The sequence below is a fragment of the Mastigoproctus giganteus genome, chromosome 8 (assembly GCF_048544385.1).
Source record: "Mastigoproctus giganteus isolate SK-2022 chromosome 8, ASM4854438v1, whole genome shotgun sequence".
Lineage (NCBI taxonomy): Eukaryota > Metazoa > Arthropoda > Arachnida > Uropygi > Thelyphonidae > Mastigoproctus > Mastigoproctus giganteus.
Window position 1 is genome coordinate 147,264,095 of NC_143582.1, and position 23,800 is coordinate 147,287,894.

A 23,800-nucleotide genomic window follows, 5' to 3' on the forward strand; every position below is an offset into this window, starting at 1 on the left:
CCTATTAAAGATTCAATAAAGCTGCAAGTATGATATTTGCACTTGTTATCGCAAAAATTCAAGCCAGTTCTGATGATGGAACAATATTTGTGAAGTAATTTCCGAAAACAATGAAAATAATTTGCTATAAATTCACTTGAAAAAAAAAAATAGTGCGATCTGATATTATGGATTATCAACACGGATTATCTGATTAAGCAATTAACCATACAGGATCCACGGCAATCGCATTTTTCAAATTAATCCACTAATATTTTTCTATTCGATCGCGGAACTGCTTTCACATACTTCCTATTCACTTAGTTAATCGCACATTTTTCTTTTCTTTCGATTCACTGTTTTATCTTCTATTCGTATAAATTTATCCCTGCATGTCTTACAACAGTGTACACTTACTGTCGATTAAGAACGTAATGCTGAAACCCTAAACTAAATGCATTGCCAATGAAAAGACACCCCTTAAAATACTGAAAATGGCTCGCAAGAGTGAAATCTATTACGTGCTGATTGAATAAAAAGTAAATAAATAATAAAATAATGATAATAATAAAAGAAAACTTTTGCTGGTTATGCTTGGCAGCGCGCGTGGTTTCTCTAAATGCACGAAACCATGAAACCGTGTCCCTTAAAATGAGTTATGCAAGACCGTCTTGGATTGTTTACAAGTACAGGGAAGATGGAACACGTGGCCGAATGCAAGGTCTAAAACAGGTCAACATAATCAATATTTTGTATTGGGGGAAATGCTCATCAATCAAAATAAAACAATTGCGATCATATTGTCATTTTAAAGGATTTGAAATGATGCGGCATATTATGTATACGAATTCAAAATGTGATACATCATTGGCTAATCCTTTAGTACCTTCTTTTCTGATGGAAGGAAAGTGGCTCGAAAAAAGAGTTGGAGGTGAACTACTGAAGCTGAAAAATAGTACACAGCAGAGTTTCTGAAAGTGTGGCATGCAAGCCAGTGCACGGGGTATGTGAATATAATAAAAATAAAAGAACACTTTCGTAAGATGAATTAAAGAGAGAAATTTTGGCAAAAAACGAAATGAAAACGCAATTATCTCCGGAAACTTTAAAAATTTTATTGTTGACTTTCAGAGTTGCACTCTTTTCATTAGAAACAAAGAGAGAACTGAAATGCAACTTGAACCTAACTTGGGCATAAAATCAACCAACATTACTAGGATCTGACAATCAAAAAAGCAAGTTCACCCTACGCATTAAAGTTCTAATTATTATTGTAAATAACAATGAAAACATATGCGAACTCCTTACATATAATTCCTATATTTCTCAAAGAAATATCTTTGAAGTTGTACCAAATTCGTTGTATGCACTAATTCGTTTACGCTGAATCATTAAGTGAGGTGAATTTCAGTAGAGCTTCAAATCGATGAAAAGGGAAGATGAAGAAAACACATGCTATAATCACTGTTGGTTGGAGTTGCCGTTATCTTGAATTTGAGTCGAAAGAACTGGGGCCATGAGGTGTCAGCGTATTTTTTTTTTATATATATATTATGTAAACCCCAAACACGAGAGGTATTAGCACTTATAGTACTTAGTACCGTGCTTGGGTTGGAGGTTCAGAAGACGAAAGAAGATATTTGTTGATATTGGACTTGAACTTCTGTAGATTGTAATTTTCAGGAAATACGTATGAAGGAAGGTTGTTCCAGAAAACGGCAGTTGAATGAATAAATGAGGAAGATGAAAAGTTGGTTCTGTGAGTTTGAAGTTGGACAGTAAATGGATGTTGGCTGGTGGCGGCACGTGTTCGGACTGTTTTGAAAGAGACAGCGGGAATTATAGAAGACAATTCAGACGAACAGTGCCCATGGAAGTATCTGTAGAAGAGGCATGCAGCAGAAACAGTACGTCTATGAGAGAGCGAGTGGAGAGACTCTGTTAGAGATGAATCATTAATTAACCTAACTGCCCTCTTCTGAATGGAATCAAGAAGCCTGAGAGAGGTTTTGGGGGCACCACCCCAGATGTGGGAACAATATTCCATGGCAGGACGGATTTACAATTTATACACAGTGAGCAGCTGTTTGGAAGAAAAGTAACGCCCAGAGGGAAAGAGAAAACCAAGTGTTTTAGATGCAGAGGAAGCAATATTTGTAATGTGCTTGTGCCAAGAGAGATTAGAAGTCAGGGTAATCCCCAAAAGAGATATATCATTTTGCCTAGAAATCGGAGTGTCACTAAAGATAAACATAGGAGCAGAAGGATCCTTTTTGGGAGATATAAGACAAGACTGAGTTTTAGAAGGGTTGAAATCAACTAAGTTGTCTTTGCCCCACTGGAGAGGAGAATTACCTGAAGATCGGCATTTAAGGAATTGGTAATAGATTTTCGAAAAATTGATGCTGATTGAGCAGGATAAGGTTTCTCAAAATGGAAAGTGGAATGCAATGTGCTTTCATCAGCAAAACTATGGATAGGATTTCCAGTCAATAGAAGAAAGTCATTAATATACAAGAGGAAAAGAGTGGGGGAGAGAACTGAACCTTGGGGGACACTGGCATTAGTGGAGACGTTAGAAAGCCGTCTACCATCACCCTCAGTGAGCAATCAGAGAGAAAACTGGATAACCAATTACTAAAAACAGTTGGCAAACCATAAGATGGAAGCTTGTTTAGAAGACCTTTATGCCAAACACGATCGAAAGCCTTTGAGATGTCAAGAGCAACTACTTGTGTTTCCTCGAAGCTTTCCATTGAATTAGTCCATAAATGGGTAACATAAGCCAGAATATCACCAGTGGATCGACACTGACGATCGATGATCAGACAGAAGGTTTCAAGGTACTTTAAGAGTTGGCGGTTAATTGATTTCTCCATTACTTTAGAAAGTGTAGAAGTTATTGCAATGGGATGATAATTGGATGGGAGGGATTTGTCACCCTTTTTAGAAACTGGCTGGATATGAGCAAATTTCCAAGCAGAAGGAAAAACACCTTTGGAATAAGAAAGTGAAAAAAGGCGGCAAAGAACAGGAGTAAGTTCAGGAGCACAAGTTTTGAGAACAAGTGGGGAAATACCATCGGGACCTGGAGCTTTTTTGCATCAAGATTCTTCAAAATTCTTCTGACATCCTTTTGACGAAAGACCACAGGGAGCATTGAATGGAGCGTGTTGGGAATGGTGGGAGGTGTTTTAGAAGATCATTAATACATGAGTTGGAAGAAAAATGGGATATCAAGTCAGCTTTATCCTTGGCTGAAATGACAACAGAACCATCTTGTTTGGACAGAGGTGGGAGCAGAGATGAGCAAATGTTGCGGCCAATAGCTTTGGTAAGAGACCAGAATGCTCGGCTACCATTGGGGCAAGAAGCAAGTTTTCTACTCTTAGCCTGTTCAAACTCTAGCTTGGACTGATTAATAACTGCTTTACAATTGTTGCAAGCTTTGGTGTAGGCAGAAAATGAAACTGGAGAATTAGAAACAAGCCAATTACGATATGCAACATTCTTCTCTTGAACAGCCTTAGCACATTTATTGGAAAACCTTGGTTTTCCAATAAATGTGCTTTATCTCTTCCTTTATCTTTTGTTAGATAAAGGACGAGATTTTAAAGTAGGGTGTGGGATAAAGATTTCATTCCTGCAAGAATAATTACACTGACACGATCTGAGCAAACGTTGACATCAGAAGTTTTGAAACAGTAATCCGACCAAGGAAAAGAAGAAAAGAAGTCTCGCAGGTCACCCCATTTTGCATTCTGGTAATGCCAAACAACACGAGGTTGGGAATACCCATGAGATAAAGGTTCCATTGGAGAAGAGACAATCATCAAGTTGTGATCTAAAGTGCCTAAAGGACCTCTCACTTCAACCGTGTACTTAGAAGGGTTGTTTGTGATAAAAAGATCAAGCGTATTGGCTGTATGATTAGGATTGTACCGTATTCTTGTAGGTAAATGAACAATCTGTGCAAGGTCATTAGTAATTGCAAAAGCCTTAGCATCTCGACCAGCTGGGTCGGTGTGACTAGAAAACGGAAGCCAACTGGAGTTGTGAACATTAAAATCACCCAGGAAAATTACCTCAATGTTAGGAAAGTTGGACTGGAGAAAGTCAAGTTGAAAAGAGAGAGGAAGTCAAAGAGCTCCAAGTGATTAGTGGAATTGGGAAAAAGGTAGAGACAACAGATGAATTTGACACAATGAGGTAGAGAGATTTTAAGCCAGAGAAGATCAAAGAGAGGAGATTCCAAGTTGCCAAGTCTCTGACAGGGAATATCAGAACGGACATATGCACAATTACCACCTTAGACGCGAAAGGAATCATACAGCGAATAATTTGGGCACCTGAGATGAGCAATAGCTGAATCAACCGATAACTGAGATTCTGTCAGAAAAAGTACATGGGGTATTGCCTCATATTGCCGATATTCTTTGCCATACCACTTAAGAAGAACACGGATTGCTACTATAGGTGGGAGCAATTTATGAGTATACGACTAATACAAATATAGCGGGTTATTTTATACAGAAATAAAGAAACAGGCTTGGAAAAGTTTGTTTTGTTATATTTAGAGGGTTATATAGATGTCTCCTAAGAAAATAATGAAATCCACCACAGGGAAAGAGAGAGTGGAATACATCAGAAGTCAAACCTAGCTGATTAGATTACAACTTGATTCTCATTTTGTTAGATAATATTTCTTATGAAATAAATGCAAGTAAAATTATTTAAGATTTGCAGTTTATAAAATAACAATCATAATGATTGAACGCATTTACTTTTTTCAGGGCTGGATCATTTACTTTCTGAACTTTTTGCTGTTTACTGCATCATCAAGTAAAAGTATTGACTTTGTGGACTTCGCAACTGCAGCGTCTGGATGGGAAGACTGGAGTGGTGGTGGTGGTGGAGGAGGATGGGGTGGTGGTGGTGGAGGCGGTGGTAAAGGTGGAGGTGGAGGAGGTGGTAAAGGTGGAGGTGGTGGAGGAGGAGGTCAGCTATTACTTCTTGCGCTTCCAATATCGCTTTCCACAGTGAGTACTGGAGGAGGAGGAGGTGGCGGTAAAGGAGGAGGAGGAGGAGGATTTTCTTGGGGTGGTGGAGGAGGGGGAGGTTGGGGAGGAGGGGGAGGTGGCGGGAAGGGTGGTGGTGGTGGAGGAGGTGGTGGCGGGAAGGGTGGTGGTGGAGGAGGAGGAGGTCAAATATCAATTCTCACATTGAACCTTGCGAACCTTGGTGGAGGTGGAGGTGGCGGTAAAGGAGGTGGTGGCGGTGGTGGTAAAGGAGGAGGAGGAGGTGGTGGAGGTTGGTGGTAAGACGAAGAAGAAAGCTTAAAAATTGAATTCCTATATATCAACAGTGTCATCGAAATAATTAATGATATTAATGACTGTGAATTTATAACTGTACCGCAGTTTCTTTATATGTCACTATTTTTTTATTTTTCTGGAAAAATAAAGTATATTATTTCTTAAGCACTTTACATATTTCAAATTGTGACTGCGTATCTACATTCAAATATATGAAAGTTGTCGCATAAGAGCACAAACCTGCTCAACAAAAAGAAATCTTAAAACCTGTATTTTGTTAGCATTACATGCGAAAAACAAATCTACCATCATGTAAAAGTAGCCTCAAAATGTAACGGCTATTTTATAAATCTAAGATTAATAGCTTCAGATGAATATAATTTTGCTGTGTACAATATTAGAAGTCACCTAACACACTCGACATGGGCAGCTCCTTTGGATGTCGATTATCATATTAAAGTCGTGACTTTAATTAAATTCTGGACTTATGAGGCTTCCTTCTTTCTAAAGGCTAATGTTATATATTACAAGTGAACGACACGTACCAAAGGTAAACTCGCTTTTAACTTAAAGCTCACTATTTACATGGCATTACTGGGGTTTAAGTCACACTAATTAACCATTCAAATTACTAATAAAAAATGACTAATCATTTCAAATTTCAAAAAAATGGATTCCGTGTTCACAAACATAACATTTTCATTATACTCAAATTTTCATGATTAATCATTACATTATAACTGATTTTTTTTATCTTTTTAAAAGAAACAAAAAAATTGGGAAAAAGGTTTAGTTAACTCATAGAAACACCACATATCTTTTCTTGTCAAAGCACCTGCGATTGCTACTTTCATATGGCAAAGGTGAGGATGACCGGGTAGCCAGCCTTCAAATCTTCCATCATGCAGCCTGCAAAAAGGTTCGCACTTACGTGACTTAAAGCCACTTTGCTGCTATCAGACACGTCAGAACTTACAACTGTAGTCACCATATTCTTGGACTCGTAGTCATCGTATTCTTGATATTCCTGCCATCTCCCAGCAGTTCGCCGAAACTTGAATTGTACTTGGCGCTGCCATTCCGCGAATTATATGATCAGCCTGTATACATAACAGTCAAGATCCTTCTACAATAGCTGAATAGATTTCAGCGATTTATTAATTATATCATAAAACAAAACTACCTTAATTAATTTTTCGATGTCGATAAGACTACAGATTTCATTCACCAATTTTCTTCCTCCACGCAGATTGTACTTTTCTCTAAATAAATATTGACGTCATATTTAACAACTAATAAAACTGGTGGCTCGATTTGTAAGATGTGAGAAATTAAAATTATAGCGTTTTCCATACTGCCACTATGTTTTATGTTGTCCCGTATTCCGCTACAAATCACTATGTGTTCATATGTAACGAAGTTTGTGGATTCGCTATGAAATGTGATTTTGTAACCAACTGGAAGAGGAGATTAATTTCTACTTTAAACCAATATCAGTTTGATGTATACTATCGGTAATTTTATGATTTGAGGCTTCGTAATCTTACGGTCACAAATTTCATTTAATTTAATAAAGTATATTCAACCATGCATGTCCTTCTCACAACTTATAAGGTTAAATATAATTTTTATTATTCATGATTTAATTTTCGGAAACAACAACGAAGTCAGGATATGTTAATTTACGTTTCACTGGCGTATCATTCAGTGGTGTAAGTGGTCAAGCAGTTGCACCAGGGCCCTGAGGGCGAGGCCCAAAAGACAAAAAAGAGAGAAAATTAATAAAAAGAAATAAAAAAAATTACGTTACATCAAATCTTAAGCTCGAGGTGATACGCCACTGGTATGTTCTGAAGGCTGGTTTCCTGTATATCAAGACTATGATGCAACCTTTAAATAAAGACTATTCTGATAACTATCAGAAGATTGAGAAAAATGTAAAACAAAAAAAAAAAAAAAAAACAATGACAAAAAACATTAAAACCGAACATATAAAATTAAATTCTTTCTTTTAATAATTCTCCAGCATTATGAGGGAATCACGAGCCTCCATCATGAAACTTTGAATAGTGGCAATATTCACGTTGATCCTTCGGAGGCATTTGATAAATATGTACAAAGAAAGCAATTATAATCAATTTATTTTCAATTTATTCTGATCACGATTAATCACTTAAAATTGAAAAAAAATTAAAATCCATATTCTTTTGAACAGCAAAGAACTTATAGCTCTGTTAACAGGTACCTCACATCCAACCCGATCATTTGAATATTCAAGAAGCAAACAGAAGTTTACTCTGCAAGGAGAGAAAAACTAGCGCACGACAGAAGAAATCAATGCCAGACCACTTAATGAAGGGCCAACGACTATACTACAGGCGCCTCCGTAGCCAGGTGGGAAGGAGCAGCAGTGCGTAACACACGCTTCTTGATTAGACCGGGGTTTGAGCCCGTCACCACCAAATGCGGAGGATGCGGAAAGGTCAGGGAATGACCACCGCATATCCCGGAGCAATATGGCCTTAGTTGCTAATGCTCCTAAATAACAAACCAACAACTATACTGAGTGGGAAATCAGAACACAAAATTACACCAAAGTTTTTAAACACATGAGAGGTCAATGATATCAAATCGATAAATTAGTTACTATCAACACAAATCTTCTGATAATTCCATAGTACAAGGAAAAGAGTGAAAAATATTTATTTGGTGTTTAAAATAAACCGTATAAAGTTTTCTAAATATTAGATAAAATTTTGTGTCCATGATCAGAGACGAATTTATATTCTTGTCTACCCTTCGTCATGTAGGCAACCGACTTCCCCCCGCATAACTTTCGTATGTCCAAAAATATGGGCAGCCATCGATAAGCTTTTATTCTGACTTTTAGTAACTACACGTGTGTTCATATGCGTGTAGTGTGGCCATCCATTTCGATTTTGTCCAAGAAATTGCAAACATTATCAAGTGTTCGTAGTCCGAATCGCACATTCTTCTGGACGTGCTCTAGATATCTAATGCATGTCCGGTGGCAAACGTTATTTATGTATTTTGTTACTTTACTACTAAATGTAATATCTTTATTAAGAAATATAAAAATCGTTTATCTAAAGGTAGTAAAAATTTACACCACTTCCAAAATGTACCTTTTATTCTAAATCTTACGTCAAAGTGGTTCTAATGTTTTTGGTAGTTTATCTGAAGTCATTCTCAAATAGGCATCTTAAAAAAAAACGAACCCGAAATTTTAAAATGTTTGTAACTCGTTATGAGTTTGGATAACACAATTATCTTTAAAAATGCATGATAAGTTAAGAAACGCATGGTTATTTATTGTCTGTGCAGTAGGATCCCCTTTTCAGTATTTAGTTGTTGTTGTTTTGGTTTTTAGGAGCATTAGCAACTAAGGCCATATTGCTCTGGAATATGCGGTGGTCATTCCCTGACCTTTCCGCATCCTCCATATTTGGTGGTGACGGGCTCGAACCCCGGTCTAATCAAGAAGCGTGTGGTACGCACTGCTGCTCCTTCCCACCTGGCTACGGAGACGCCTTTTCAGTATTTAGCAGACCATAGCAGCACCTGTAGAGAGTGACTATATTGTTTTTGTTTTCTGGTTTAATAAAAATTTTAAAAATTTATGCAAGCCGCGTTTTTATTTATTTATGTTTTTTTTGGTTTTTTTTTTCAGTTGCATAAAATATTCGGATTTAATGGAATATAACGATGGCAACACGAGTTTTCTATTTTATTTAAGGCCGAACCAATATTAGAAATAAATTCTTGTTAATAGACACATTACGTTTAATAATAGAACGAATAATTTTTATTTACATACTCTTTTCAACTAAACTTTAAAAAGTAAAGACGTTATTATTATTATTATTATTATTATTATTATTATTATTATTAAAATCGATGTAATATCATCATGTTATCCTTTGGAAAAAAAGTACAAAAAGACAACGCAATAGTTAAATAAAAGTTTAAAAAAAAGACAACGCAATAGTCTGGTCAAAAATCAATGAGCAATAATATAGATAATGCTATATGGTCTAGGAAAATTTAAGTTTAATAATACGGCACAATTTGCAAATTTTAATAATACGGCACAATATGCAAATTCTGCATATTGTGCCGTATTACCCTGATACGTCGTGAAGGCAAATTTCGTTCTGCTCAGCACCTTGTTCAGCGTTATCAATTTAAACCTGGCTACAAAAGTACGTGAAACGGCAACATACTTTTTTCCAACTTCTCGTAATTATCATTTCTGTTGTTAAACAGCAAATATTATTTTATTTAAAATACAAGCTATACCGGTGAATTAAGTATTCAAGATGATTCAGAATCAATTAGTAATGTTACGTCAGTACTAGAGGTAAATAAAAATGAGCTGTTATTATATAATAGCTCATTTTTATTTACTTATTTACTTTTAATTTATTTATAAACTTAACAGATGCAATTTATCGAGAAGTAAATTAAAACAACCGAAAAAATTTTGAACAATTCAGTTTAAATACCACAAACAACATAATGTTAATATCATATTAATAAAGTAATGTGGACATTAAATTTATGCAAATTAGCCGCGATAACAAAAGATTGGAAAATAAGTTATGAAAATTAGCATTGTAATACATACCATTTAACGATACACAGTTAGGACGGTGAAAATATTATTAGTGTTCTCTGGTAAAAGCACCGCTACCGAAGAATTACTCTGAACTTAAAAATAGCAGTGTAAAATGTCATACACAATTTGCACCATTTGCGAACCAGTGACAACAAACTGTTTCATTCAGCACCGTTTGTCCTCTGACAACATCTGTCTACAGCGGCAACAGCGCTACCTAAAGAATATTAATTTAATCTAATTCCAAATATTAATTTGGAATATAGATTAATTTAATATTTATTTAATCTATATTCCTATATTCTACGAATATTAATTTTATTGATATTTCTGTTGTTTAGGAATATTAATTTTATGTTCGAGATTTATGAAGAATGGATATTTAAGAAAATAAACAGGATTATCTAATGCTATCCTTACTCTGTTACCCTGGCAAAACAGTTACGAAATCACAGCATGTGCAATGTAATATTTGTGAAAATATAATGATATTCTTATCATTATATTTCATGACGTAGTTGAACATGAGTTCCGATCAGTATGTGTCGAAAACGATCACTGTTCCACATAATTGCAACTTTATTGGAATATGACACATCAGAAGCAAAGTACTGTATGCTTGTAGGAACATGTTTTTTTCCCCTCACAGTTCTGTGTGGTATATGAACGGAAAACGATTTTACAGATAGAATACACTGACGCCCTCGTGGCATTAATTGCTTTTCATCAGCAAAGCAACAAACTTTTCTTCTTTTTTTTCTTTTTTTTTTTAAGACAATATCATTGCCAAATTTTATGTTACAGGTAAATTATGTAGAATGAAGAAATGAAGAATATTTAATGAAGAAATATTGACTATACTTTTGCTTAATTAAATAGCAAACATATGTTATTATTTTATCATCCACCGTGTCTACTTTCCAAACGGGTCTGTAACTATTAACCTTTTATAGTTTTGGCAATTCTTTCGGCCTATACGAATTCGTGAGACAGGTGTAATTTTTTCGGATTATTCCATAACTTTCGATTCAGTATTACCCCTTAGATTCATAATTAAACGGGAAACATACTATGTGCTGTGAATTTAAAACGTACCATTTCCGAAAAATTCTGCTAAAATGGATGAAAGATTACCTCTTTAGAACTTTTCAAATTCTTATTGATGTCAAGACTTCCGATGGAGTTGCCCTCATTAAAAATATTCCACAGGACTCAAACTTAAGTCGTTTATTTTCCACTTTATATGGTGTAGTAGCCAAAATGTAGCAGCATGTACCGCAGTGACCGTTTTATAAAACAAGACCACCTTATTAGGAGTGCCGCCTCCATAGCCAGGTGGGAAGGAGCGGTAGTGCGTAGCACACGCTTCTTGATTTGATTAGACCGGGGTTCGAGCCCGTCATCACCAAATACGGAGGATGCTAATGCTCCTAAAAAACCAAATAACAACAACAACTTATTAGGAGCACCTATCTAATAGCCGGTTAACCCCCAGAGCAGCCTGGATTCGTCGTGGCCTGCACACAACGAGGTGTCGAAAGCTTGATACAGGGATGCAGGCCCATATTGATTCTGTTGCTTTCTACTGTTGTAAATTGTAGTTGCTTATCGCTGCTCCAAAGAGTTCATTCAGCCTCATCCCATAGGTGCTAAAATGGATTGAGCTATGGTGACTGGTGAGGCACCCCAGTAGGCTGATTCACCAGCTCAGTACAATTTTCGTCTCTGCATGGCCCATTATTCTGTTGGAAGAACCCTTTCGCAGATGGACACACTGTAGTCATGAAGTGATGCCCGATCGGAAACAGTTTCCTGGTAACCTGCAGCATTCAAATATTGCTCCAGTGGTATCAATTGGCCCAATGTGCATACCAGTAAAACACTCCTTACCACCTCTACCACCACTACTAGTCTTATTATTGACACCTGACAGGATGGTTCCATATACATTCATGCTGTTTTCGCCATATTCTGGTCATCCCATTTAAAAAAAAAAATGGTGAAACAGCAGGAACAGGGAATCGTCAGACCGAGACAAAGTTTTTTCAATCCTCCAGTGTCTAGTGTTGTTTCTCTTCTTGTTTTTTTTCTGACAGGAGTGGAACCTGGTTCGGTCGTTAGCTACGACACCCCATCTGCGAAAAGGTACGAGTTGTGTGTTTTGAAATACCTCTTTGGTTACCACTTTTGTACGTTGTTCTTTGACGACTGTTCTGCTACACCGCAAAACGATGTAGCAGAACAGTCGTATCAGTCCATTGTATCAGCCCGTTGGCCACTCACATCAACTGGCTGTTTCTAATCCCATGATCGTGTGTGATTGGATGCTATTTGGTTATTGTACCAATCTCGATATACCCGAGATACAGTCGCACTTTAAAACTCTAGCATGATCGCTGTTTTCAAAATATTCATACAGGAGGGTCTAGCATTGACTGCCATACCACTTTCAAAGTCAATATTTGCCTTTTTTGCGTGCTGAATTGGACATATACAGTATACTTACAAAATTTATCCACCTGTTTTATATCGCGAGGTAAGAACAAGTGATGTTCCTGAAGGAGTGCCCCATTTCATTAAAAAAGGGTAGGCATACCTAATAAAGTGGCTACTTAGTGTATATTGTTAGGTTGAAGGACACAAAAGCGCAATGAATATCTGCAGAAACGTATTTATTGTAGCATATTTTATTTTTCGTTCATACGTAAATAGGAATACTGCTGAACTATGCATTAAAGAAATTAGCCACTAGTATGAAACTGAGTTTCGAAAACAGCCTCCATCAAATGCATGTTGTGCGAATGTTAGTAATTCCGTCAAGCTGATAGCTCATTGACACAGTGTGTAGTCTACTCGGGAAGGAAACGCAATGTTTCTAATAATGCATTTGTAGAAATGTTCTTTGATAAAATCTGCAAATAGAATGAAGAGCAATACATGTGTTTTCCTCCTAATACTTCACAAACCAATTGAATTCACTGAGAGACTCTTGGCTAGCAAACAATGTAACAGTATAGTGTGCTATATCCGTTCACAGGATTATTTGTCCCTACTTTATTGAGGATGAATGTGGGCATGCGGTTACTGCCAATCAAGAGCGTTATTGTAACATAATTGTGCTCAAAATAAACAATCAAATCAAACTATTCTGCATCTGCAGGAACCTACATTTTAAAAATCAGTTGTTTCAGAAGGACCACTCAGTATCTCATGGCGAGACTAACTATGGATTTATTAGGGCAGCTCTTCCAACATGTTCTACACAGCATACGCGCAGAGACAATTCACAACATATTTTCAAACCTTGAAAAAAAATAAACAAAAAAAAAAAGAACAGTGCGTTGAACTTGGGCACATTCTATGATAAGATGTAATGTGTAACAATCATAATAATTCTGGTGTTACTTTTTCTTCGTAGGCAGACAGTATAAGACTTTCTTATGACATCTCCTATATATCCTATATCCTATTTTTAAATGAAGAGAGAAAATGTACAGTTTTTAAAGGGAAAAGGGTGTTTTCTTTTTATGTATTGGGGTAGATCTCACATAAAGGTCATCACACCTTCATAATGAGTTGTTATTCGTTGAAGTAAAGTGTTAGCATCCTGACAGCTGTTTCAATGCCATTGCCACCGAAATTCGGTACCATTATCATTTGGTGTGCTACCTGTTTTCTCATCAGAGAGTAGGAATACACGAAATCAGTGCAAGCTTCTTAAGTTACTTTATCTTCAATTTTACTGAGTTTATTTCTACATCTCTGAATCCATAACACTGCAATGTTCTGTTGTCCTGATGATGAGGTTTAGCCAATTCTTGAAGATGTCATCATTTTTCTTTCAAGTATGTGTTAGATAATCGACGTCCCCCTCCGCCGTTGTAAGTGTTTCATTAAATATTTACTTTACATTGACACGTGGTTGGATAGTATTTCTTAAACTTGTGCATAATTTTTGTTTAAACAAAAAATATTTTTACGAAAATTTATCCAACTTACGCTAGCAGAGAATGCCAGTTTTTTTTTTTTTTTTTTTGTTATATTCAGACGCCGTGATTAATTACAAATGTGTTTGAATTTGTAATCGCCAATCAGCGGCAGTTCCGGGGACTAAAGGAGACTATAGCTCTCTCCCACCCTATGATCAAAATAACCTGGATTATTTTAATGCTATATGATGAATAAAGCTTAATGACTCTCCTAACACCCTCTTTAACCTCTCTTTAACTGCTTTAGCCCCCATTTAGAAAATCCTGGGACTACCACTGGTCATATTAACATTTTGTGAAGCTGTTTTGGGAAAGATAACAACTGAAAAGTAAGTTTTGAGCTTAATAAAGTAAACTTAGAAACCACATATGGTGCATTCTACTCAGTTGTTGTAAACTGAGTAGAATGCACCAACTGTTGTAAACTTTTTTTGTCTCCAACACATTTCTATTACATAAATATAGCGTCGCACAATTCATATAACGCATGAACTCAGAAGTGACTTATCTCGTATTATATAATGCATTTTACTGACTGAATGCTCATTAATAAAATATCTTACTTTAAATGTCAAATAGATACATAACAGTAACGGGTGCGCTCCAGTCGGAGCCCTGCTTTAATGTTATACAGGGAGAGGGAAGGTGAATGACAGATTATTTCTCAGTTTTTCAACGCTAGGAAACTCTTATTTTGGGGGAGGTATTATATTTATTATTTCTATACAGGGGGAAAAATTTACAATTGTCTTTACAGTCAAGATCTTGCTTACACAGCTTTCTTTGGCTTTGTTTTCTTCTTTAGATTTCTTCCTCACGTTCCAGTCTTCTTGAGCTGAAGTTATTTCATGTCCTCTATTGAAAATTAAGCACATAATTCATTAATTTGAGAAGTACCTAAAGGAATATTTCATTTAATGAAATAAGTCACTGTTTTTCTATTATTTATAGCAATTCGTTTTAGTACATAATCGATTACAGTAATTTGGTTTCTTTTAAATTCGAACTTCATTAATTTAGTCTTTAAAATTATTTTAACTTTACGTGTTTACATTTTAGATTTAAACATTAATAGAACGAGAAACATGTCTAGTTATAGTTTTTTAGGAGAAAAAGTGTTTTTTCTGATTCTTACCCGAAGGAAGAATCAGAAATGCCGATCTAACCATAAATCTGTTTAGATATATGATTATGGCAAAGGTAATCAAAATACTGCCTAAAATAATACGATGCTGAATATTCCAGCATATATTTGAATTTATACATATTGCGTAATTAATTAATCACCTATTAACAATATAAAATCTATTGTGCTTTCCACTGAATAATTGTGTTTTCAATACTACGCCGTAATTTATGGCTTAGTATTTAAGAATTTCTACTGCAGAAACTCTTAAAGGCTCTTCATTCGACGTTGTAATTAGCCGATCAGGTGAAAGGATTCGGATTTTCCCCTTGAGTTATTCGGAGCATTTCAGCGCGCACACAGCATTAACTCGGCCATGAACATAGTTCCACACTCACACACGCACAGGCCTTACATGACAGACAGGTCTTAGATGCTAATGCTCTATATAAACAACAATAGCAGGTAATTTTGGGTAGTCATTTTCATCAATGTACTCTGAAACTATGAGAGTCATAGTTTCACTATGACTTATGAAAGTCAAGATAAATGGGTCGTTCACACGGCCATCAAAGCGGATGCACTGGTGTCATTCTTTAGTATGTTGGTTATGTGGAAGGGAGCGTGAACTGCGTTCATTGTCCTGTACATTTTCATGTTCTGTATTCAAATAAATAAACTCAATCAAATTTACTAGGAGTTAAAAAAACATCAATATTCTTTATATTAAGAGAATGGCAATATTCACGCCTCCGCCATCACCCTGAGAAACAAATATTTGTACAGACGTAATGCACGAAAAAAAAAAAAAACCGTATGAACCTATCACAGAAATGCTGTACTATGACCAAAGTAGTCGATAGATATCAATCGACTACTTTGGGCATAGTACCAAAGTATTAAAAATTCATAAATGACTCACATTTATGGTTTTTTTCATTATTATTATTATTATTATTATTATTATTATTATTATTATTATCTATATGGTGCAAGGAAGCCTGAGGCTTATTCTGCACCAGCCAAAAAAAAAAAAAATTCCCGATTTACCCTAAGAGAGAGATTGTTGTTATTTGGTTTTTAGGAGCATTAGCAACTAAGGCCATATTGCCCCGGGGATATGCGGTGGTTATTCCCTGGCCTTTCCGCATCCTCCGTATTTGGTGGTGACGGGCTCGAACCCCGGTCTAATCAAGAAGCGTGTACTATGCACAGCTGCTCCACCTGGCTACGGAGGCGCGGAGAGAGCGAGAGAGAGAGAGAGAGAGAGAGAGAGAGAGAGAGAGAGAGAGAGAGAGAGAGAGAGAGTTACCAAGAAAAGAAGAATGATGACATCCAGCTCAACCCTAGGTGTGGCAAGCCCATACTCACCAGATGTGAGCTCCCGGTGTTATAAGCAATGGCCCGATACCATATATCGTTCCTGGATGTGTTGTGAACAGCAGCAGCTCTGCAGCGAAAACCATGACGTGCAGCTCCCTACGGACCACGACGAATGCTGTTGGCTTGACATCTGAAGCTCCAGTGTAACTTTTTACGAACATGTTACTCTGGTCGATGGTCGAAGGGTCAAGGGTCGCCTACCTGACAGTTTTATTTCAAAGTCTAGTTTTTCTTTTCACCAGTGCTGATCAGGATAGCTTTCCTGCTTGTATGGCTGGGATTTGCTGAAAGCCTGAACCAACTACCTAATTCTCTCTGCAGCTCTCTTATCTCATAATTTCCACTTCCAGGATCCTTTCTCATTCAGATCTCGCGCCAGATCTCTTGACCTTCGAGGGGAAGGGAATTCCACTAGTTGAACCCATCACATCTTTTTCATGAAATTTCTCATTTAGTGGATTTAACACTAGATGAGAAATTCACTACTGACTTCTGGGACTCCTCAGTAGTGAATTACTCTGCTGGCACCAAGGGCTTCTTCTTCCTTGGTGTAGGATTTCTCTTAAAATTGTCTAATCTTTAATTAATAACTGACCAAAGAGCATTTTCACTTTCTCCGTTCTCACCAGTCCCACTTATGGATATCCCAAACCTACTTTACGGCTTCCCTGCTACAAGTTCCTTTGATCCGTTCTCGCATGGGAACGTCTGTTCTAACTTCCCTCTCGTCTTTTACTAACCTCTCCCTCCTTTTTTCAAGGGTTCTGCCTGCACTCCCGTTGAAGCAAGAGTGCAAGCAGTCAAACTGGATGTTTCTCTAAACAGTAGAAATCCAAAGGACTTGGTCTTCCAACACCGTTAGGTGGCGAAATACAGCATAGGACAGATTGGATGACTGACCTTCCTTCTCCTCCTCGTGGCATGGATAGAAGCTAGTCAGCAGCATTCCCGGTGAGCTGCTGTTGGCTGGTTGCTAACAGACAAATCATACAAACATGACATGCACTCACGACTGCTTAGCTATAGTTGATTTTTCAGAAGTTCAAACGTGTGACTGCCACACACGATGACAAATAGCTGATATATCATCGGACGATTCTATGGATGCTATTCATGACGAAGATTGTATTCATAGCTCTGTTTTATAGCGTACTACAGTACAATGATAGTTGTTGTATGGATTTTTTATGATAGTGAGTGTGGTTATGATAGTGAGTGTGATAGTGAGTATTTTTTATGATAGTGAGTATTTTTTATGATAGTGAGTGTGAGTGTGATATAGCTCCTACATAGTGACTGTATTCAAGAAGCAGATTGAGGACTTGCTCAGGACCGTACTTGGACAGTGCGTTCTGAGCATACATTCACGGATCAGAAACTATCCTTTTTACTGGCTTTTATCGGTTTGATTTTGTAAATACACGGTAGGGGTTGCCAAAGGTTTGCTGAGACCGCCTAATTTTGTACAGTATCTCCTTTGCACACATCTTTTTCGCTCTATTCACCACACTGGTCGGGTTTCCAAAATCTTTTTAAACAGTAATATACGCAGTCTTACATACATCACTTGTGTACTCATAAGATTACCAAAAATTGAATACTGTACTTGAAAAAAACACAAATTAATGGAACTCTTTATAGAAAATCTTTAGCTTGGTCACTTGGTCTTTAGCATCCAAAAATCGATCATCGTTGATCAACGGGGATCCAAATCTATTGTTGAGAACTAAAGACCACTAATTTAATCACGATAACACAATTTAACACATCGGAATTAACTGATGAGGTACTAATTTTCGTAAATTTTTCAACCTAGCGATTACCTTACAAGCAAATTCAATAAACAAAAGGAAACACATGAGAATTTTGCAACAGGAAACTCAAATTGTATTCGTTTCATCTTCCAACTGCAAAGCTGCTGTTCGATATGCAAATCTTACAAGTCCACTGGTGTCACGATAACTTATTTTCTAAGTCCCAACGCCGACAGTTTCTATCTTCCTTCAATCATAATTTATTTAAGGACGAGTTCTGTAATTAGCAAAATCAAACATACGACAACAACTAAAAGTACTTCTACTTTTGTGTAATGTTGGCCACCTCTTCTGCTAAAAAATTTTAAACTACTGCTTGTATCTTGAATTTGTTCGTGCTGCCAAAAGCTCCATAATCCAATTTAAAATCATGGCTTGAAGAAATGCTGTGTGCCACCCTGATGCATGCCTATTTTTTCTTGAATGATATAGGCCTCTTTAATGCATGTATGTCAATTGGAGGAACTCTGACATTTGTTACGCAGCCCCTCAAGTGTTGCCAAATTTCACAGGTCAACGGGGTTCAATTTATACGAAAATAAAGATAATGGTAATACTAAAAGGTGAATACACTAATATCAGATTTAAATAAAATATTTAAGTCTGAGTGGCATACAGCATGTTGTTACAAGCGGCATACAGCATGTCGGCTACTTTTACTTTCCGTTCTGCAACGCTTCAGTTGTTTGTTCTTTAACTGTTCGGGATAAAGATTGCATAAAGCTAACGGACACAATTCAGATAGAGATAGTTACATTCTTTAGCAAATTTTTTAAAGCCCCGAAATCATATTGTTACCCAACCAATTTCGATTGGCTCAATCAATTGAATGCAAATTCAGTTAAGGAGTCAACACGTGATCTGAACACAGAACTTAAATTAACTGCCAAATGAGGCATCAAATAGAAGTTAGGACCGAATTATGGTTCTGCCTGGAGATTCCCGTAGTAAGCACAATAGCTTATTACAGATTTTAAATATTTTATACATTTCATAGATTTACAATCGTTGAGTCCAATTAAATATTACGATCAAAGTCAAAGGCACGGTAATTAAATATTCTCAAACAGCGGTACCTATATGTCAGCCTGTATACGGGATAAAGGATTATCGATTCGAAGGCGTTTCTTTGGGTAATAAAGATTCTTGTAAATTTTTCTAGGCGTATCAGCAACTTAAGCCATATTGAGCTGTATATAATATGTCTGTAAATTGCATGTGTTTTCGATTTGTAGTCGATTTGCTGTTTGCTGGACGAAAAACCCGAGTTTCCGGTAGAAAAAAATCATGTGTTCGATAAAAATCAGGAAATTCTAATTTCCTTCATTTTCCTCACTTTGAACACGCGCTCTTAAACAAGAATATGCCACTACTTTATGCATAATCATCGAAAACAGCCTGTCTCCCTAATAAAACCTTTTAATTCAATTGGATTTTGATTAATTTGTCAACAATAATAAATCAATATTATATCGAGCACAAAGAAATTTCAAGTATACTCACCACAGTCCTTTCAGTACCCACTTCCACCACCGCCATAACCCCCTCCTCCTCCTCCTTTTCCTCCTCCTCCTCCTCCGCCAAAACCACCGTATCCGCCTCCACCTCCTCCACCATATCCACCTTTGCCACCGCTACCGCCTCCAAGACTGGTAACGCTAAGACTAAGAAGTGCTATTTTACTACCATCGCCACCCCCACCTCCGTATCCACCTCCCCCAAAGTCACCACCACTAAATCCTCCATAACCACCAAATCCACCTCCCCCTCCAAAACCACCATAATCTTCTCCCAATCCCCCTCCGCCTCCTTTTCCTCCATATCCTCCTCCACCTCCGCCGTATCCTCCACCTCCACCACTTCCTCCGTATCCTCCTCCTCCTCCTCCTTTCCCTCCATAACCACCTCCACCACTTCCTCCGTATCCTCCTCCTCCCTGTCCCCCAAAACCACCTCCTCCGTATCCTCCTCCTCCTCCTCCAAAAGATGTTAACGTTACTGGTACTGCCAAAAGTATTGTTTTACCTCCACCACCACCACCTCCTCCTCCTCCTCCGCCACCTTTTCCTCCTCCTCCACCTCCATAACCCGATGCTGCTGTAGCGAGGTCGGAGGTATGGGTGTAGATGTGCGTTATCTTCTTAGAAATTATGGGAACCATTAAGCAGGTAAAGGTCGCCAGAATCTAAAGAAAACGGAAAGAATTTGTTTAGTAAAAATCTCTTCAAAAATGTTCATAACAAATGACATCAAAAGGCACCATTCAAGCAAATGAATTTTATAAACAGTAAACATATTAAAAACACTTATTACATATGCTATACACTGTCCAGTCAAAACATCATGACCACACCCCACACCCATGTTTTAGCAATCAGCTGTTTCTCCCCGCCTGGTGGCACACGTGTCGCATTGAAAATTGGTAAATGTAATGCTACAGGAATGCGATCCATACGAAGTGCTTGGCCAACAGGGACAAGCGACGTAATCTGATGACATTTCATCAGTGCTTGTTGAGTACTAATTGAAGGGTGGCAGTAAACTGCGAATCTTGTGGGTTGTTCCCGGAGTTCTGCAGTTAAGATGTTCCGAGAGTAGACGGATAGTGGACAGAGCAGCAGAACTCCGCGAACAGCCCACAAGATCCGCAGTAAGATTGGCAGTAAACTGCCAACCTTTGATGGTCGTGGTGAAAGTAAGTTTCCCGCCTTTGACCAGCTGATAAATAGATCAGATAACAGAGTTATCTGATCGGTTTCTACCCCTGCAAATGTTGCATTACATACAATCCCTGGACGGCTCACTACAAGTTCGCAGCGGATAAAAAATATAGGCAGACCTTATTCCATTGACCTTCTTTCTAGAGCCATGTCGCAGGGCAATAGAATCTGCTCTGGAAGATCTCTCCATTAACGTTACAGATAATCAGTCGAGTGATCCAACCTTTTGCGCTTGCTCAGATGATTTTCCTGAACTATAAAAGGACTTTACCCTAGACGATTTTACTTTCCAACACTCTGTTGCATATATATATATTTAATCAACTTCCTATATAAGTTCGTTAATGTTTGTGCTTCAATCTTTAATCATATGGTTGTCTAATTTTTAATAATAATGTTTTTTCCTCGTCGTTATTCATTGTGTTATGTTATCATTTCATGAACTCCGGCCTGTTGCGGTGAAGGGTGCTGTGTACGGCGATGTACTTTCTGTATGCATAAAGAGTTCTTCTTCGGCTGACTTTTAACTTTTTGTCTTTTGTGTAATTTGTCAAGAGGCACCAGGGGTTCCCCCAACTCTGCATTGTATCGTTGTGACGCAACAGAAATTCTGCGATGGCCAGATAGCGCGTGTGTGTGAGTGTATTATGTGGTTAATCATATAGTGCTAGATTATGTTGTTCACATCGCCTCTTAGTCTAGGGGCCCATGAATTCTACAGTCCCCTATTTGACGTCCAGCATCACGGGGAGGTGGACAAGAGCAGTAGATCGTAAAGTCTCTGGGCGAACCCTAGCATTGCCTGAGCTTACCTGAGGGAGAGCCAAAAAAGAGTGAAGTTTTTGTTGGAAAGGAGCACGGGGGTAATAGTTCAAGCGTTGGATAACAGGTGAAGGCAAAGAATGAGGTTGATAAGGATGCTTACACCAGGAATTGGAAGAATGGTGGACAAAAAGGACACCCCTGCAGAGGCAAACGACCCTCCACAAGAAAAACAGTTAAGAACAGTGGAAAGCAACTAGGGCCTACCAGACGATAGTTGGGTAGGGATGTGGGGAGGAAGAGCGGCAACACTTTGGAAATGAAATGGGGCACTTAAAATCATAGTGTCAGGGCTCCCTATACAGACATCCTGATTGCCATTCTGTCTTGTTGAGTCTTGAAAAGTCTGACAATCCTACATCTTGTTGTCTTGAAAAGTCTGACAATCCTACACTGGTTAGACCAGCTGATCCCACGCAATGCCGCCTAAGAGAACTCAGCAAGAGTCTCAGCAAGAGCATTGTGGGAGCTTCCAAAATTGGTTGCCTTGAACTACAATCAGGATCGGAGGGATCCTCCTATCATTCATGGAGCATACAACGTATGCACGCTAATCAGTCATTTTTTTAAAGCTGAGGTCACCCAGCACTCAGACAAAACAGTCATACATAAGGATTTTCAAAGGGTAAGGTAGTTTTCCCACCCACACACAAACCCACGGATGCACGCTAGCCCAACAATTCCCTTCCATGCCTACATGGGTACCATAGGTTGACATGGGAACCGGAGATTTGTTGTTATTTGGTTTTTTTTTTAGGAGCATTAGCAACTAAGGCCATATTGCTCCTGGGAACAGGAGAACGGCTGACTATGGACTTTAACCAGGGGAAGACCAGCGGTGTTTCCAAGACCAGTATGCAACGAAACCTCCTCCGCACGGGCCTCCGGAGTAGGCGCCCGGTGAAGGTACCCATGCTTACGGCAACTCATCTCAAACAAGGACTAAAGTTTACATCTGAACGGCGTCATAAGACGGCTGGAAATGAGTTGCCTTTTCGATGAATCCCGTTTCATGTTGTGTCGTGTGGAGAATAGATGGAGGGTACGGTGATGAGCTGCGAAGAGTAATCACTCCGATGTCTTGGTCCAACAAAAACAAGTAGATGGGGAGTGTTTTGGTATGGGAGATATTTTTCTGGGAATCTCTTGGAGCCCTACTATCCCTAGACCCCCACTCTGAATACTGAAAACACCCCTTCATGGCTACTGTCTTTCCAGGTGGCGTAGGTGCGTTCTAGCAGAAAAAAATTGTTTTGATCCCTCCTACATTGGTTTCCTTAAACGATCCATGTGCTGCACCAGTTTATTCCACGTGTCCACAAAAATGCACCGACTTCGCTCTACGGTTTCTGGCTGCGACGGAGATGGATCACATGTAGATTTGGAATATACGAGAAGGCGACTAATTTCCATTTAAGCAGTGGTGCGAATACCATGGTTGTCAAGTACGGGGAACTTAGCCTCTACCTGTTATTGACGATATTCGTCTCCAATGCCTTTGGACATTGGAGACATTAGCATCATCCCTCCAGCACCTGATGGAAAAGTCCTGATTTAAAATCCTGTCAATGACGATCGAAATTTGTATCGGCTTTTTTCTTAAACGTTGCTGAATTAGTCGGTTCCATGAGTGGGTTGCGGGATTAATCTCCCGGTTGCTTGTTTTAATTTTCTCACCAACACTCGCTGGTGAAAAAAAAAAAAAGGGATAAATTACGAGGGATGTTTTACATATCCGTGATATAGCAATATTTGATCATGCTGTAATTCCAGCACATTTTCATGTGCTGTAATTGCAGCGCATTTGTATAAAGTAACTTTATCTTCCTCGTGTAGTGCTTTTGCTTGACAAAATAAATGTACTATATGACCGCATATAGCGCCAAACATGCCAAAAATAGCATGTTTTTGCCATTTTTGGCACGGATTCAGCAATTGCCAAAAATGGCAATTCAGCAATTCAAAAACGGATTCAACAATTTTTACCGATTTGGCAATTGCTGAATCGGTGCC